Here is a 17,500-nt window from a genome sequence, read left to right as displayed (position 1 = left end):
AACCACCATATTAGGCATAGGAATTATCTGAACCACCATATAAGGCACAGGAATTATCTGAACCACCTTATTAGGCATAGGAATTATTTGAACCACCATATAAGGCACAGGAAGAATCTGAACCACATTATAAGGCATAGAAAGTATCTGAACCACCTTATTAGGCATAGGAATTATCTGAACCACCATATAAGGCACAGGAAGAATCTGAACCACTATATAAGACACAGGATGAATCTGAACCACCTTATAAATCACGTGAAGAATCTAAAGCATTATAATATTAGTAAGACAAATAAGAATTAATCTCTTTTGCTGGGCACTATTTGAATTTTGTGACGATCATTTATCACGAGTTTTGTTTTATCACTTTAGTGAATTTAATTTTTCACTTTGTGTAATAATTTATAACCTATAAAAACTGCTATTATGGCAATAATATCAATACAAAATTAAATATGGATTAAAATGACTGAAGTATGATCAATTTAAAAAACATTTCTCACTAGCATATTCACGTTTTAGCATTAGTTCGAAAAAAGAAAGAACTTTATACTTTGTTGCGTGAAAAAATCCAATGCACGAATTATATATTATTCGTTGTCTTGCTAAAGGAATCGGAATTCGTACGAAATAAAAAAATCTTTCATTCAAGAGACAACCAGTCACACAAATTATAACGTTCTGAGCACTTGCAAACGGAATCATGTATGCATTTTTTTTTAATTATCAGATAAGCGCAAAACCATTACGACTGTATAGCACATGGAAGGGATCAGGATAAGGATTTGGGATGGGACGGGAGGTAGGGATGGTGCCCAACCACTTGGACGGTCGGGGATTGAACGCCGACCTGCATGAAGCGAGACCATCGCTCTACCGTCCAATCAAAGTGGCAGGATTTCATGTATGCAAGAAAACCGAAAAGTCTTTCGGTCCCCTAAAGACATAACCACCCACGAAGTGTATCACATCATTTTGAGTTCTCTCAAGGAGTCAGGTCTGTTTGATGAGACGCTGACCGTCCTGCCATGAACTGCTGGCAATATGTCAAAAGTTTCTCTCCATAAAATATATTTATCAAATTCTGGTATTATATAAATATTACGTAATGATCATGTCGTCTCACAGACATAACAACATAGGATAACAACCCACAATTGTGCAAATGTGAAATTTATGTAAAGAATTACACAACGTCATTCGCACTCTGCTGAGTGCTTTGTCAAGGTCTGAGTGAGTGATTCAGACGAGACTTACATCTCAACAGAAGAAATGACAGAAGAAATGACAGGTGCAGACGAGGAAGCGGCCAAACAATATCGTCTGAAAATGACAGGAAGACAACTGTGCCTGTTGTCTTAGGAACTCTTGTGTCATTCACCACTAAGTGCCAACATTCACTTAGCCTCAACATTCACTTAGCCTCAACATTCACTTAGCCTCAACATTCACCAATTCCCAATACTCATTACACATCCAAGTCTCACCACTCATTATTCACCTAGTCTCACCACTTTCCAGTCCCAGCACTCACTATTCACCAAGTCCCAACACTCATATAATGAGTATAGTCCCATTACTCACCAAGGTCCATCATTCATCACTCACTTAGCCTCACCACTCACCAACCCCCACACAAGCGCCATCGGTATTGCTGTATGTACAACTGTGTTATAACGCTGCTGCTCTCATATTGTTTGTGGACATTGAAATTCCTTTTTAAGGACCGCATTCCTTCATTATGCCATTACATTTTATGGGAAAATAGAATTTAAGTCACTTCCAGGAACGCATCTCGTATGTCATAGACAACAGTATGTACATAATGTATATGTGTGTGTGTGTGTGTGTGTGTGTGTGTGTGTGTGTGTACTCACCTATTTGTGCTTGCGGGGGTTGAGCTCTGGCTCTTTGGTCCCGCCTCTCAACTGTCAGTCAACAGGTGTACAGGTTCCTGAGCCTATTGGGCTCTATCATATCTACACTTGAAACTGTGTATGGAGTCAGCCTCCACCACATCACTGCCTAATGCATTCCATTTGTCAACCACTCTGACACTAAAAAAGTTCTTTCTAATATCTCTGTGGCTCATTTTGGCACTCAATTTCCACCTGTGTCCCCCTAGTGCGTGTGCCCCTTGTGTTAAATAGCATGTCCTTATCTATCCTATCAATTCCCTTGGGAATCTTGTATATAGTAATCAAGTTCCCCCCTAACTCTTCTGTCTTCCAGCGACGTGAGATTTAATTCCAGTAGTCTCTCCTTGTAGCTCATACCTCTCAGCTCGGGTACTAGTCTGGTGGCAAACCTTTGAACCTTTTCAAGTTTATTCTTATGCTTGACTAGATATGAACGCCCATGCTGGAGCTGCATACTCCAGGATTGGTCTGACATATGTGATATACAAAGTTTTGAATGATTGTGTGTGTGTATTCACCTAGCTGTTCTTGCGGGGGTTGAGCTCTGCTCTTTCGGCCCGCCTCTCAACTGTCTGTAAATCAACTGTAACTAACTACTAACTATTGTTTTCCACACATACACACACACACAAGATATTAGAAAGAACTTTTTTAGTGTCAGAGTGGTTGACAAATGGAATGCATTAGGAAGTGATGTGGTGGATAGCTGACTCCATACACAGTTTCAAGTGTAGATATGATAGAGCCCAGTAGGCTCAGGAATCTGTATACCTGTTGATTGACGGTTGAGAGGCGGGACCAAAGAGCCAGATCTCAACCCCCGCAAACACAACTAGGTGAGTAACTAGGTGAGTACACACACACACACACACACACACATACACACACAAACACAAGCACACACACACACGCGCACACACACACACACGGCCGGGAGCCGGTGTGCCTTATGCCGGCCGGCCGAGCGGACAGCACGCTGTACACGTGATCCTATGGTCCCGGGTTCGATCCCGGGCGCCGGCGAGAAACGATGGGCAGAGTGTCTTTCACCCTATAGTCCTGTTACCTAGCAGTAAATGGGTACCTGGGAGATAGTCGGCTCTCACGGGCTGCTTCCTGGTGTGTGTGTGTGTGTGTGTGTGTGTGTGTGTGTGTGTGTGTGTGTGTGTGTGTGTGTGTGTGTGTGTGTGGTGTGGAAAAAAAGGTAGTAGTAGTAGAAACAGTTGAGAGGCGGGCCGAAAGAGCGGAGCTCAACCCCCGCAAGCACAACTAGGTGAATATACACACACATACACATACACCCAGGAAGCAGCTGTCTAACTCCCAGGTACCTATTTACTGCTAGGTAACAGATGCATCAGTGTGAAGGAAACTCTGCCCATTTGTTTTTCCGGCGGTGCCTGGGAATCGAACCCCGGTCCCTTAGTCCACGAGCGTAGAGTGCTGTCCATTCAGCCACCACCCACCCGATGTGTGTGTGTGTGTGTGTGTGTGTGTGTGTGTGTGTGTGTGTGTGTGTGTGTGCACTTTTACTTTGGCAGAATAAACCTGAATTTTCATATTTCAAATATTGTGATTTCTTAACAGGAAAGCATAAAGGCCCTCCCAGCTACTGTGCTCAACTCTTTAACAATATTTTGTATAGATGTTCTGTATAGATGTATAGATATTCCAAGATGTCGAGGAATATTGGTGAATATACCGATGTTTTACACTAAACTCAGTATTCCGCATCGATTAATCCCGGGTAGAAAATACACGAGTCTCGTAATATTCACCCTGCGTAAATATAATTTTTTATGTTCCTAGCCAGTCTGAAAGATTTTGGTAACTACATTTTTCAGGTAACTTTACTACAATGTAATTTTCTTGTGCGTGCAAATCGTTGAAAAAAAAGATAAAAGTTTTCAACATCATTTTTTGCTTTTTTTGTTTTAAGATATTGCTTATGTTGTATCTAACTACAACACAAATGCGGAATAAGTTTCAAAGTTGCAATGCAACAAAACATATGTAATACATTTCCAAGAATGTAGTACAACACAATTGATAAGGACACTTTCAATATTTGCAATGTTACAAAATTTAAAAATACATTTCAAAGTTTGCACCAATAAAATAAAGATATTTAAAACGCAGCAAATCTTAGCTATTCTATTATGAGCCTTTACCAAGACCAGTCAGATGTTTAAAAGTGTGTGGCTTGAAAGCTAAGGAAGATAAATAAAATATCGAATTACGTGAAATAAAACTGCGGAAGCAGATATAAGTAAGCAAAAAAATAATTGAAGCGAAGATGAATGATAGGAAGAGGCTGAGGTGGAAGAGTGAATCTACTTCAATCTTGGATCAGGATTTTTCCGCTATATAAGTGTCTACGAAACCTATACATCATTTCTTGATCACGGCGGCTTAGTCTCAATTTATTAAACAGTTCACGAGTTTGGAAACTTCACAACCCAAGGTAATTTTTATTATAAACACCTCGTAGCGCTTCAGAGCTCATAAACTGTTTGATAAATGTAAACTTGACAGTGAATGAAGAAAGATGTACAGGTTTCGTAAGTGGACACGTAAATGCTTGATGAATTCTGACCCTGTTCTTCTGCGGGCTAATGACTACTAATGACGAAAATATGCAGAAATATTTTTTGTGGGGAGTTTTTATTTCCTTTTTTCTTTTGGTTCGTTAGGAATATTTAATGAGATAATGTCGTGTTACAAATTTGTTTAAATAGTCAGTACGGAATTATATTTGTACTTAATTCTGCACTTAAATAAATAAATAAATAAATAAATAAATAAATATATATATATATATATATATATATATATATATATATATATATATATATATATATATATAATATATATATATATATATATATATAATGTGACATTTGCCTTACGTCGCTGGAAGACAGAAGAGTTAGGGGGGACATGATCACCACGTACAAGATTCTCAGAGGAATGAACAGGGTAGATAAAAACAGGCTATTTACACAAGAGACACACGCACTAGGGGACACAGGTGGAAATTGAGTGCCAAAATGAGCCACGGAGATATTAGAAAGAATTTTTTTAGTGTCAGAGTGGTTGACAAATGGAATGCATTAAGCAGTGATGTGGTGGATCTGACTCCATACACAGTTTCAAGTAGATATGATAGAGCCCAATAGGCTCAGAAACCTGTACACCAGTTGGTTAACAGTTGAGAGGCGGGACCAAAGAGCCAGAGCTCAACCCCCGCAAGCACAAATAGGCGAGTACAGGTACAGTGTACTCTGAAAGTGTCAGTGTCAGGAGATGTAACATGCGAGGTACACTGCAGGTTCGGAAATTATTATTTTAAACATAGTTGTGATTTGGGAGATTTGCCGTGAAGAATGATTGATAAATTCCGTGACACAGTGTCTTCAGATCGACCTTCTGCCTGGAAGATATTATCGAGGTGCGGTTAATCGATGATTTTTTTTCCTAGTACGTTCAGCTAAATATGCGAATAATGCCAGATGCATGAAGATATTATATGAATACGTTTCACAGGATGGAGGAGGTGGTTTTTAATATTCAGCACCTTATAGGAATGCATTTTTATTTGACATAGTGTAGTTAAGAAATACTCAGAACCTCGAAATTGTTAATATACAGATATGGTCAAAATATATTATTAAGAGTTGATACGTAAAATTGGTTTGCTGATCTGTTCAACTGGAGAAAAGCTCGACTGAAGCAAACTAATGCTGTCTTCATATATATAAACGAACAGGATTCGACCGAGCTTCTACAGATCGTTATTTTGCACTAGCTGAACAGGTCCCGTTATGCATGCGCCCTTATCAAGTCATACTGCTGTAAAGTATTGACTAGAGAATACTAGATCAAGCACGGAATGACTTCGGGATTATTGATTGATGAAGATTAAGCAACCCAAGAGGTGGCAGGGTATGAATAGCCTGTAAAGGACTATTCTCGGGAAAGATCATTTCACTATGGCGCACTCAGACCCTGAGGTGTAGCGGATAACACTCTCGCCTTGCAAGCCTCGAAATGGGCCCAGGATCAAACCTTAGACAGGGTGGATGACTGGTAATATATCCCTGACTTTTCGCTGTTTATTAAGCAATAATTGGAGTCCTGGTTATAAACCTAATTTATCGAACTGTATTCCAGTGGAAACTAGTTGGGTAAACCTAAAGATGAGCTGTGGGAATGGAGATGTCTAAACTTGCTGTGAAGTCTTGTGGCATCTACTCCTGTAGCCCGTCATGTGTGAAAAAATTCACTGTTCAACAATGCTCTTACCCCAGTCGCCACCAGATGTCAGGACCAAAATGTCAACATTGTACCATGACTCCCTCCCCTGCATTATTTTTCTTCTGACTACTCCGGAATGCACTTCAGACTGGCGGAGACCAAACCATGTTTTATCTAGCTGATTTTTGTGTTGTGGCCACGGGCTTTGCCACTTCTTGCATTACAGCCCATTCCATTGGAGCTTAGTTCCGTGTACTAGAAGAAAGTACACCTAAATTGTGACCAGGTCAAGCCTCGAAATATTGACCAGAATGAACCGAATACCTAACCTTCCTTAATTCTAATTTGATACAAATATGTAATATATTGTATGTTTTTTATTATACAGTTCGAAAGAATTTATGAATGTATAACATGTGCAAATATAGCATGAGGATTGGCTTGGGATATATGTAGCTCGGATATGCATAGCCAGAGGATAGGTTGGGGACGGCGTAGCATGAATGAGCATAGCCTGATTATGAGTTGAACTCCACATAAGGTAGTTTTGCAGGGTCGGGTATGATTTGCGACTCCGCTTAAACCCTAGTCTCGCTTGCCAGCGGGTTCACTACAGGCTGAAAAATATGTTCTTCTCCTGTGTATGTGAACTTGAGTCTCAGTTTTTGGATCATGAATACTGTATCTCGCGTATCGGTTCCGGGTGCCTCGGGTGCTCCTGTGGTGGCCGAGATATAGTTGCTATCCTCTCTTTGTCTTACTCTTGTTTGTGTTGCTGAGCCTGAACGGCTTCTGTCTTTCAGATACTTGGGAAAGCGATTCTTCGCTTCCTGTATCTTAGAAGGTTTTTTTGATGAGATCCGAGTCCCCGCCAGGAGGTTTTGTTTGTGAGGTTCGAGTCCCCGCCTGAGAAAACTATTCCTCCAATTCTGGGTTGAAGAAAGTCATCCTTTCCTCAGCTGCTGTGGAGGCGCATATAGAGTGGGGTCCTTCTCTCAGCAGCATCGTAGTTGGGGTTTTGTTCTGTCGCCGGACACAACTCTGGCCGGGATCATCAAGCATCCACCGCGACCATTTACGAAGCCTGTGCGTCTTTACATGATCATGGGGACTTAATCTGTATTTGTTAAGTCTATGCACTCTTAATTTTGAACATAGAGTTTTCTACTATTGTTGCGGCGCGCGAACTAGTATTACCTCTCATCATTAAAACTCATAAAACGCAACAACCTTGTACGGTACTCATGAAGCATTTAGGCAACCATTTACGAAACTGTACATCTTTGCTCAGTCATAGAAGCTTTGCGTTTATTTAACAGTTTTAAAGCTCCACAGGTACAACGAGTTTGTTTGAAACGAGAATAATCTTATGTTGTGTAGTTTTTGAGCCCTTAAACTGCAGACAGTGATCGTGTCCTGACCATGGTTGTTGACTCCAGGGTGATGGACAGTGACGATATTTCTCTTTGGTTAAAGAATTTACTGTGCTACTACCATGATTTAAAACTAGAATCATGGTCGTATTACTTCCATGATGTAAAACTAGACCAGTTATTGTTACTTTCCTGAGCTGACTGATTTACTTATATATTTCAAGCCACATATAATAGCTTCCCTCTGATGTTGTATTCAATATTACAAACTACGTCAGTTCTAAGGTTGGTAAGTCACAATACTTCTCTGCAGTGGGAGTAAAACCTACGGTTATTATATTTTTATAACAGATTATATTTTCTGTTATAAAGATTATATTTTCATAACAGCGAGTATACGGTGTGTATACATCGAGTAGCAGTGTGTATGTATTCCTTGTTAACTGCTAACCTTTAAGCAACTTATGCACTGCTTGTTAAAGAGGAGATATATGTGGGATTCTGTAATTTCTGTATTTTGTAAAGCATTTCAAACACGCACTCTCCCTAATGAACGTAAAGCCTCTTATTTAGTCACAAAAGACTTGTATTAAACTGTTTCGCGTTCATTAAATTTTTAGAATAATCCTTGTGGTAATTGAAAATGGGTTTTGGTATTATGCTTATTTCTAAATTCTCTATCCCACTTTTGTAATGTGAAATGTGGAAATATTTCCCACTGCTCTAATGGTAAAATTGACTTTAATTTTCCAATATATATTACCTATCAAATTGTAAGCTTAATCTTACCCACTTTAAGCCAAAATGTAACGTTTGATTTAGACTGGTACACCTGTTTTGTTCAGTCATTATTTTAACGATTTGGGTAAGATGTCATTGGAATAGTTTCTTATTCTGAGAGTGACAACTGTAATGATTTTAATATCATTGATAAATGTAGCAATGATATTGCTACATTTAGATTTAGTTCTAAATCTAATTCTTGGGTACACAGTTTATAATTATAGATATTTCATGTTATGTTATTATGATGACTTAAGTAATTTTGAGTAAATTTGTGTAATAATCCCAAATATAAATGTATAAAACGAAAATTATGAATAATGTATTTCACCCCAATTCTGTTTCCTTAGTTTATTCAGAGTTCAATTTAAAGCTGTTTTGCTTTTCTCTACGAAAACTTTTAGAGGGATTCAATGACCTTTAGTTTTTTTTTCATGAAGTAAATGTGGCAGAAGTGGATTCAAAGTTTGAGCAATGTAATTTGATTTCAGTTTCTAAATATCTCTACGGGAACTTTTTTACTTTCTTTCTCTTTTATTGTTTGTAGATTATATGTTATATTAAGTGCTTCGCTTTTTATTAGCTTGATAGCTCTTGTTCTAAGTTGTTGGTCAACTATGTCACTATTTTAAAAGTTAACAAGAATTTTTTGTATTTACTTCCAAATTGTTTTTTATGTGTTTTGTCTAATAGTTTTGATGTTATTTCCTGCATTAAACTTCTTTTTACCATAGAACAATCATCATCCATTGTTTGTATATTTAATTAGTTTGTTATATATCCGTCAAATTGTATTCTCGTCATTCTAAATATATGATATCTGTTTTGGCAGTTATCTCTCAACGCTAATTGTAAACTATGGGTTTTTAACCAGTTGTACACCTGTTCATTTCAGCCACAAATGTGATGATTTCTATAAAATACTTAAGATGTGAGTTCTAAATTTAAATCTTTGCTGCTAAGTTACTTTCTTCTTCCCTTTTAGTGATATTGCGGTGAACCAAATTGTTGATGGAGGTGTCAATTATGCTATCATGTCTGTCATGTGCTATCCTGACTTTCAACTGTGATGAAGAAAAATAATTTTATATGTGATGCAGTACAGTGTTCGTAATAAAATTATCACGTTATCATAATAATTTATGTTATGTAATCGTAATGTGTGTTTCAAGACTGTGGCAGTGTCTCGGTGGTTTTGCCACTTCTGCAATAATGCTGTAGACAGGATGAGTGAGCTATAATTAGACTTTTGTTGATTAGAAACAAAACATATTATCCTCCTGATATAATTGCAACATGTGCGGTCGTTCAAATACAGGAAAGAGTCATCATATCCTCCTTACCAACCTAGAAAGTTTAATGTTATTGCGTGTATCGTTTTGTTTTTGCTTCAGGAATGACTAGCGCATGGGCCTAAAAAAAAAATATTAGAATGTATGTTGTAGAAGATTCACCGGAAGCCCACCAGTGTGAAATCACATTTTTCGATCGTAACAAAAGTATATACACATATGTATTAAAAACATTAATTTTTTTGTACAATATAATACAAACTAAGCAAAAATAAAAATATATACATATGTTTTAAAAACATTAACTATTTACAAATAATACAAATTAAATAAGAAAAAATTGAATGTTCGTGCTGAACTTACTTTAAAAATGTTATCACTAAAACTACCACAAAAGATTATTGGAAAATAGAGAGTAAAAAAAACTGAGTTTTGCAATGGATGAGATATTTGTTTGAAAAATGCGAACTTCATAAGAGAGAAACTGTTATCGCGAAGTCAAAAGCGAGTTACCTCAAATTTATGTAAATGATTTGCCAAAGAGTGAGAGAGAGTATGAATCTGTTTGCATACGATGTAAACCTTTTGTGTAGTAAAAGAAAAAACTAAAGAAAACCTTTCAAGCTGATTTTTAAATCTAAGAAGAAATCCGAAACCTTATCATAGACTTTAAAACCTTACACAACTGTTTTGAGGCCATACAAAAAGATTTGATAAATTAAGAAAACTGTCAGAAAATGAAATTATATAGAAAATTATAAAATAATGAGAATTAAAAGGATTATCAATCACCCCTTAAGCACATTTATATTGAAGTTATAGAAAACAACATTCGTCACACCTAAACTAGAATATGCAGCGAAAATATAATTTATCCAACTAAATTCTCGTAATAAAAATAACAATTAACAAGGAATAGCAATAAAATGCATTAAAAATTGGTAGCATTAGACAAACTGCAATGAAAAAGCAAGCTTCAAGAGCTATGACTCGATCCAAGACGCACAAATAGGCGAGAACACACACACACACACGTACGGGCGTTGTAGGCATCTTGGTGTTAGCATCGTGGTGTGTAATCACCGAGATGTGCTTGCGGGGGTTGAGCTCTGCTCTTTCGGCCCGCCTCTTAACTGTCAATCAATTAACTGTTACTAACTACTAACTTTTTTTCACATACACACACACCCAGGAAGCAGCCCGTAATAGCTGTCTAACTACCAGGTACCTGTTTACTGCTAGGTGAACAGATGCATCAGGGTGAAAGAAACTGCCCATCTGTTTCCGTCGGCGCCGGGAATCGAACTCCCGGTCCACAGGACTACGTATCCAGCGTGCTGTCCTCTCAGCCACTAGCGTGTGTTTGTGTGTGTGTGTTTGTACGCGTGCATGTGTGTGTGTATTTACTATTTGTATTTGCCGAATCGAGCTATTAGCTTTTGGACCCCGCCTTTATAGCCAGTTTATTTTTCCTCTGTTATGTTAACAAAATATACATATATATTTCTCTCTAACACACACACATGCCCCAGGAAGCAGCCCGCAGCAGCGGTCTAACTCGCAGGTATCTATTTACTGTTAAGAGAACAAGGGCATCATGGTGAAACAAGCTCTGCCCATTTGTTTCTGCCTCGGGGATCGAGCCCAGGCCCTTAGACTACGACCCCAGAGCGCTGTCCACTGAGCTCGCATGGCTCCCCAATCCCCCACCCCTGTGTGTGTGTGTAATTACCTAAGTGTAATTACCTAAGTGTAGTTACAGGATGAGAGCTACGCTCGTGGTGTCCCGTCTTCCCAGCACTCTTTGTCATATAACGCTTTGAAAATGTGTTTGAAATGTGTGTGTGTGTGTGTGTGTGTGTGTGTGTGTGTGTGTGTGTGTGTGTGTGTGTGTGTGTGTGTGTGTGAGTGTGTGTGTGTGAGTGTGTGTATTAGACAACCGTCGGTGGGATCCAAGAGCTAACAGTTCAATCCTGCAGGCACAACTAGTAAATACAAATAATAAATACACACACACACACACACACACACACACACACACACACACACACACACACACACACACACACACACACACACACACACACACACACGGAAGCTGAGAATCACAATGGTGTACATGTAACACTAAAAAATTGGAACAATGCAGAACAATGTTCCCTCGTTCGATTCACACACATTGAAAAGCATATACAAACATTACAAATTTATTATTTGTCACTCAGACACAAGTCGATGATTTCAAACAAGAGTTTAATGACAATTTACACAACTTTATACTATTACACTCAAACTAGCAATCCAAAGGTATAAACTAGCAATTCTGATTAAACTAAATTAATATAAGACATGTATACACCAAGAAGTGTACGTCGCTTCTAGGTTTATATACACTGAGTTTACTTTATTTCAGCGCCAGCATTTATCAAGCATCTGCTTAACCACTTACGAAACCTTTGCATCTTACCTCAATCATAGCAGTTTAATTTGTATTTACTAAACAGTTTACGAGAGTCGAAACGTCGTAACCCGAGGTTACGAAGTTATTATTATTATAAACAACCTCGTGGCGCTTCAGTGCTCATAAACTTTTTAATACATGTAAGAAGCCTCCATGATTGAAGAAAGATGTACAGGTTTCGTAAGTGGACACACAAATGCTTGCTAAATCATAGTCCACAAATTTGTCAAACTACCCTATTCCCACTATGTGCACTGTCTTATAGAAAGACATTTTGACACACAAAAAAGTGGCATAATAATTTAACTAAAATCGCAAATCTAATTGGAAAAACTTAGGAAAATAGTATTAATAATCAACAAATTTGATGTCTGTTTGTGAATCAAAACGCCTCAACCACTTTCGTACAAAATTAATTCATTAAGCATGGAGCTGAACACAAACAGCACTACCCACACATGTGAAATGAGTTGAAAATGACGACGTGTTCATAAGAATCCATCTTGAACCCTTATTAAGCCCAGGACAGACTGAAACGTAGTCATTTTCATTTTATATGTATTGGTTGGTTATTTAAATCCTTGTTACACACAAAAAAATCGTATTTATAAGGAGTCAAATTGCTAACATCGCAGTAACTCCACAAGTCTGTTGCTGAAAGTGAAATTAAAGTGTGTTCTTAGATTAGTTTTTTGTCCGGTTGGTCAGTTGGGTGGGTGTGGATGACAGGAGCGGTTTACCAAGCTTTTCATCAGTCACGGTGGCAATATTGACATATTCAAGACCATTATGCACGTCTAAGTATATCTGGGCGCTGGTTCGTGCTTGAAGTGGCGACTTGCTGCGTTTGAACGGTATATCTTACGTTTGTTTACGTTAGGTGAAGTTGGTTTACCTTAACATGGGTTGAGATAAGTTAGGTTGGGTTATCTTATGGCAAATTAGGTAAGGAGTGGCTAGTTTTGGTTAAGTTAGTTTAGTCAGGTTAGGTTAGTCAGGTTAGGTTGATCTGGTTAAATTAGGTTAAGCTGGTTAGGGTAGAGACGTCTGTCATTATTTGCTTCTAGTTTTACCTTAAAACAGAAAGTGGATATTATTAGTCGTGTCATCTTCCGAAGTCTCTATAGAACAAAATGAGCTTCCGGGTGAGTCGACTCTGACCCCCAATCAGGTGTTTAGTTTTCTTTCGTAGAGTAATACCACTTAAAAACAAGTGCAGTCCATCTTGGAACGATCGGTAATCACCCTCTTTATGGTGTTTTAGCCGCATCTTCCTTAATATGTGTTACTAGAAAGTCATTTACATATCCAAACGTAATTATAGCCACTGTTGATGCGGGGTTCGCCCCTATCACTTCAAACTAGGCGCGCTAGTTAGGCTAATTAAGTAGCACATAGCCCGAGTCAGACACATAAGTGCCTGGGGGTAATGAGCCTTTGGTATTGTGATTTGGGTAGTTATGCGAAAATTTGTAATTAATTGGGCACGTCTATTTTTGTGCAGCAAACGTTTCGTAGCAGCTCATATAATATTCTGGGATTATTCTTATATTCTTTTTAATTAAAAAAAATAGTATTTTGTATTTTTTTAAATTGCCTTTCAGCAATGAATATTATCATTATGTACTGATTGTTTCAATAATTTTTCCTTAAATTTTTGAGCGTATATTTTTGTTGGAGTGATATACATAATACAATCTCATACAACCTTACTGCAGTGAGCCATAGTCTTTTCCTTTTTCTTAGTGAAATTTAAGAAAAGCTTGAAAATGTTTCGTATTTTCCATAATACTGATTCGGTTTTAGTGTAATATTAAATTCTCTTTCGAAGCTTTGCTAAGCTGAAAACCCCCAATGGTCAGTGGGCTTCTGGATGTTCCACACTAGTTAAATTATGTTTGGTGTTAGGCTTCAGGCCTATGAAGCGCGAGAGCTTTGGATTAGTGCTGGGCTTAAGGCCCATCAATAGCGGGAGGTGTGGTTTGGTGTTGGGATTAAGGCCTTTATACCGCATTGGGTCATCACCACAGTGTCATACTGACGTTTTAAAATACGAATATGGTTCAACCCTAAAGTGAACTAGTTCAACTTTAAAGTGAATATAAATCATCCTTAAAGTGAATCTAGTTCAACTCTAAAGTGAATATAGTTCAACCCTAAAGTAATCGCTTAATGTTTAAACACAGAAACGAAATGCTCCTCTCATTGAGCCCTAGAGATTTATACTGTGTACTTAGCTTACCAATGTGTCTTCCGCTGTTCATGTATCATTTGTTTGTATACATCTATAAATAAAATAAGTTGTATATACAGTCGTTCGAGATTGGTTTGTTCGCGTTCCAGCAGTCGCCTGCAGTGCGGAGTGCCTACATGCCCATGTAGGCACTCATTAAGACACCGAACCCACACACATCTTAAGGCACCCAACCCACACATCTTAAGACATCCAACCCACACACATCTTAACACACCCAACCCACACATCTTAAGACATCCAACCCAAACACATCTTAAGGCACCCAACCCACACATCTTAAGACATCCAACCCACACACATCTTAACACACCCAACCCACACATCTTAAGACATCCAACCCAAACACATCTTAAGGCACCCAACCCACACATCTTAAGACATCCAACCCACACACATCTTAACACACCCAACCCACACATCTTAAGACATCCAACCCAAACACATCTTAAGGCACCCAACCCACACATCTTAAGACATCCAACCCAAACACATCTTAAGGCACCCAACCCACACATCTTAAGACATCCAACCCAAACACATCTTAAGGCACCCAACCCACACATCTTAAGACATCCAACCCACACACATCTTAAGGCACCCAACCCACACATCTTAAGACATTTAACCCGCACATCTTAGGTACCCAACCCACACATCTGAGAATCAAGGAATGGACAATTCGTTCCGTCCTGGACCATTATCAAGTCCCAGGAACCTATTTACAGGACTTGATAATGGTCCAAGATGGAACGAAACGTTGTTGTTTCTTTTAATTTAAAATGTGTAGGTTCAGGTGTGTGGGTTGAGTGTTCAGTATTATTTAGTCTTCACAGCGTGAATTCTTTTCAGTTTCAAAGCAAATCAGCAATTTAACGTTGAATTTGAAGTGGGTTCTGCCTAACCAGAAGCGTACGAAAATAGACAACTCAACTCATATCCTAGATTTGCCACTCCGTAGAAAATACAACTATTTTAACTAATCAGAAAGGTACGAACCGAAGGAACCCACCTAACCTTTCGAGGTCAAGACATGGAAAATGTCAGAATTGCGTTGCTTCATTTTTTACTAGCACGTCACATTTTTAACGGATTGGTCGACTTCCTAATATATACGACGTATTAGGCTTGAGTATTGACACTGACACTGACACAAAAGCTGTTCTGTCAATGTGTCAAAATCGTCAAAATATAGGCATAAATATAACATTTTTTAATTAAAATAAAAAAAAACACAACAGGGAAACGGAAATTATATAGTGAAAATTTTGTTTTTCTTTGTCGGAGAGAGATTTTTTTAGGCTTATCGAGGGCCCCCGGCCCCTTTAGGCCAATGACTGTACTTCCTCTAGGATGCAACCCAGAACAGTTAGCTAGCTCCAAGGACCTATTTACTGCTAAGTGTACAGAGGCATCAGATGTATGGGTTCCCTTAAGGATGCAACCCTCAATAGTTGCCTGACTCACAGGTACCTAATTACTGCTAGGGAACAGATGCACCAGGTGTAAGGATGTAAAATCCAGCTTATCAACCATCACGGGCAGGTAAGCCTTTGGTAAAGCTGTACTATACGCAATGTAAACTGGGAAGCTTACATCCCCTGTATTCAATATACAGGTCGAATACCATTACAGGTATTCGACCTGTAATGATACTCATTCCATATATAAGCTTAGATACAGCTGTAAGCTTCTGGGTCCCCCCACTCAAAGCTGTTGTAACAATCAATATGCCTGTCCTCAAGTGCGACACTTACTGAAGCAGAACAGTGTGTTCTGAAGATTTATGTCGTCAGTGTTTCAGAATCTGAACGAAATGAATAATTTCTTCATCTTTAAAGTGTGCTTCTTAATAACCGCTAACATTAATATGTATATATAAATCAGCGTTAAAAATCAGCGGCGGACGTATATATAAATCAGCGTCGAACTCAAAGTTTTACCACTAATGTAAACGGTTTTTATCACAGGATGAAAACCAAAGTAAAGTAACCTGCTTTTTTATGTGTATTTTTGTTGTAAAGTATATGTTCATTACTACCCACGAAGGGCACAGATTACACACTTGTAAAGTCTATGTTTATTCCTACCCACAATGGGCTTGGATTGTTAAATCATAAAGTCTGTTTTTATCCCTATCCACAAAAGCATAGGTTACATTCACATGATCCATATATCATACAAAAGTTCAGAAAGTCAGCAAAAGTTGCACCTGTTTTCTACTATAAAAGTCTACCTCTGTCACTGTTAAAGTTGACAATATGTTATAGCTCCCATTTCCAACTTCCTCCCTCGAGGAATCTTGAGGAATAACTCAAATCTTCTTCTCCCATGTTTAAGTCTCTCTATTGTCTCTGGCAAAGGACTTAGTCGTGAGTTTAACAAGAAGCAATGTCTAAAGTTTTCTCTCTCGAGAGAGAGTTAGGTAAACCTGAAGATAATGCTGTGGGTTATTCAGGGGTTCGGATACAGTGTTCAACGCTCTGAGGTTCGGATGCGAGGTTCAACGTTCTGAGCTTCGGATAAGATTGTCAGCGCTCTAAGGTTCTAAGGAACCTCTATACCAGGTTCAAAGTTCTGAGCATCCGATACGAGATTCAACTCTCTTGAGCGTCGAACTCAAAGTTTTGCTGCGATGAAATCTATGGTGTAATGATTGATATTACGAAATATTAAATATTATGGCGATTTCAAGTTTAAAGTCACATGCAAAGTTTATTTAGAAGATAACTTTTTTTTACTGAAACATCATTTGATTAATAATGCGGTTAAAAATGTGAACAAATGTGAACTACCTGTTTAAACTTTCCCAATTCCCAGAATTGAATTGGTCGATCGCTCGATCAATTACGAGCGAGTAGTTACACTCCTCCAAGAATTTGACAAATATTTGTTATCGTTACGATCGCTACTCCATAAACAAAAAATCAATGTGAAGCAATAAAGTGCAACAGATGTGTTTTACCAAATTGACGCAACAAATTTCATATGTATTTTTTAGTATTACTCACAGAAAGACAGAAGATAATTATTTGTTTCCTGTCAGCACAGTCTAGTTTGAGAGAACTTGACGGTGTCTCTCAGTACGAGCCAGTACACTAGGCACGCACTTTATGGGAGCGAAGTGCCCACAAACACAGTACACATCGTTAAGGTCG

At 38.3% G+C, this 17,500-nt stretch overlaps 1 protein-coding gene across 2 annotated transcripts in view; it reads right to left on the bottom strand.

Moving 5' to 3' along the window:
• Window positions 1-17,500, bottom strand: part of LOC123756821 (limbic system-associated membrane protein) — a 241,354-nt gene that overhangs the window by 185,023 nt on the left and 38,831 nt on the right. Inside the window, exon 1 of one of the 2 annotated variants that reach the window (XM_045740191.2) lies at window positions 17,354-17,494. The exons of the other annotated variant lie outside the window; for it this stretch is intronic. The gene's annotated coding sequence lies outside the window, so the exon portion shown is untranslated. Of the gene's footprint in view, window positions 1-17,353; window positions 17,495-17,500 lie in introns of those variants that run through there. 2 annotated transcript variants of the gene reach the window in all.

This window comes from Procambarus clarkii, chromosome 26 (assembly GCF_040958095.1).
Source record: "Procambarus clarkii isolate CNS0578487 chromosome 26, FALCON_Pclarkii_2.0, whole genome shotgun sequence".
NCBI lineage: Eukaryota > Metazoa > Arthropoda > Malacostraca > Decapoda > Cambaridae > Procambarus > Procambarus clarkii.
Note: the sequence above shows the minus strand (reverse complement) of the source record. Positions and strands in the feature narration are given on the sequence as shown.